Here is a 2,139-nt window from a genome sequence, read left to right on the forward strand (position 1 = left end):
CATTTAAAATATAAAGTGTTTCATTCTTCCACTGTAGATTTCGCTATGTCTGTTGTACAAGATACCAGACATCCCAACCTGCAAAAAGTATTTTCAGGGAGGTATCACAAAGCCCCCCCCCCAAAAAAAAATTAAAAAATAAATAAATAAATAAATAAATAAATAAAATAAATAAATAATAATAATAATAATAATAATAATAATAACTTTAGCCTACTTAGATACTGAAATACAGATTAATATGTTTGTTCAATAATGTCTAGTCAGCACACCAAATAAGGAAGGCCTATAGAGAGAAATTGTGAAAATAAAATATGTAGATTTTGGTAGTTTGGTCTTTTCATGTAGCCTTGGTAACTAGCCATTCAGGCCTTGCTTTCAGTAACGTTTCAGTAACTCAGGCCTTGCTTTCAGTAGCGTTTCAGGCCTTGCTTGCAGTAGCGTTTCAGGCCTTGCTTGCAGTAGCGTTTCAGGCCTTGCTTTCAGTAGCGTTTCAGGCCTTGCTTTCAGTAGCATTTCAGTAGCGTTTCAGGCCTTGCTTTCAGTAACGTTTCAGTAACTTTTCAGCAGCGTTTCAGGCCTTGCTTTCAGTAGCGTTTCAGGCCTTGCTTTCAGTAGCGTTTCAGTAACTTTTCAGTAGCGTTTCAGGCCTTGCTTTCAGTAGCGTTTCAGGCCTTGCTTTCAGTAGTGTTTCAGGCCTTGCTTGCAGTACCGTTTCAGGCCTTGCTTTCAGTAACGTTTCAGTAACGTTTCAGTAACGTTTCAGTAGCATTTCAGGCCTTGCTTTCAGTAACGTTTCAGTAACTCAGGCCTTGCTTTCAGTAACGTTTCAGTAACATTTCAGTAGCGTTTCAGGCCTTGCTTTCAGTAACGTTTCAGTAACATTTCAGTAGCGTTTCAGGCCTTGCTCTCAATAACGTTTCAGTAACATTTCAGTAACGTTTCAGGCCTTGCTTTCAGTAACGTTTCAGGCCTTGCTTTCAGTAACGTTTCAGTAACATTTCAGTAACGTTTCAGGCTACCGCATGTTAGTCCAGGTAACCACTGTGCTACCACTGGCCTTGTTAAAGAAAAAGAACACAAACACAAATCTTACCTTTGACAAATAAGACACTTCCTTTTCCAAAAGTCACTTCTGTATAATAGATGAATCCGCAATAATAGGTAGCAGAGTCCGCTGCTTGTGCTTGGGATATGGTCAGATTGATGCTGTTAGTGGCACTGTCCAGTTTAAATCGGCCGCTCCTGTCAAAGCCATTGTGATAGTTTGTAGTTGAAGCGTAATATGAGGCGATGGTCACTGTCTTCTCTCCAACGGGCTGTTTCATCCAGATGGCACTTGAGACGGTGTCCTTAAAGTAGAAACAGCTAAGATGGACGTCTTCACCCACCTCTGCTGCAATGAAGGACGGTGTCTGTAAGATCAGAGATCCATCTGACAAATAAAAGATCAAATATCCAATAAGATACATGAACTCCGCATCACTTGTTAAATATCCAATAAGATACATGAACTCTGCATCACCTTTCAAATATCCAATAAGATCATGAACTCTGCCATCGTCCTCATCACCTTACTAATTATCCAATAACATCATGAACTCCACCATCGTCCTCATCACCTGTCTTTAATTTGTGCTGTTTGTTTCTAATTTATCTGAGTGGGAATGATGATGTAAGCATAGCAATGGTAGTGTCATAACAGGTTCGGCTCTTGACATGAAAGTGAAACTAAATAATAGACCATGTTAAATAGAAGAGAATTACAATCTATACGAATTAATATGATGACACATACACAATACAATACAGACACACACATGCACACAGCTACCATATACACAATACAATACACACACACACATGCACACAGCTAAATACATACACACACATACACACACACACATACACACAGCTAAATACATACACACACATACACACACACACATACACACAGCTAAATACATACACACACATACACACACACATACACACAGCTACCACATACACAATACAATACAGACACACACATGCACACAGCTACCATATACACAATACAATACAGACACACACATGCACACAGCTACCATATACACAATACAATACAGACACACACATGCACACAGCTACCATATACAC

The 2,139-nt window shown here is 39.2% G+C and overlaps 1 long non-coding RNA gene across 1 annotated transcript in view; it reads right to left on the reverse strand.

The window, feature by feature from the left end:
- Window positions 1-1,379: 1,379 nt before the first annotated feature.
- LOC143127141 (uncharacterized) overlaps window positions 1,380-2,139 on the reverse strand; it is a 2,380-nt gene continuing 1,620 nt past the window's right edge. The window contains exons 2-3 of the long non-coding RNA XR_012987517.1: window positions 1,526-1,657; window positions 1,380-1,435 (exon numbers count right to left, since the gene is read on the reverse strand). This is a non-coding gene — a long non-coding RNA (uncharacterized LOC143127141). The remainder of the gene's footprint in view (window positions 1,436-1,525; window positions 1,658-2,139) is intronic.

The sequence above is a fragment of the Alosa pseudoharengus genome, unplaced genomic scaffold (genome assembly GCF_046254945.1).
Source record: "Alosa pseudoharengus isolate Yale_2024_CS ecotype anadromous, Long Island Sound unplaced genomic scaffold, YU_APseudo_1.1 YU_APseudo_1.1_scf_17, whole genome shotgun sequence".
NCBI lineage: Eukaryota > Metazoa > Chordata > Actinopteri > Clupeiformes > Clupeidae > Alosa > Alosa pseudoharengus.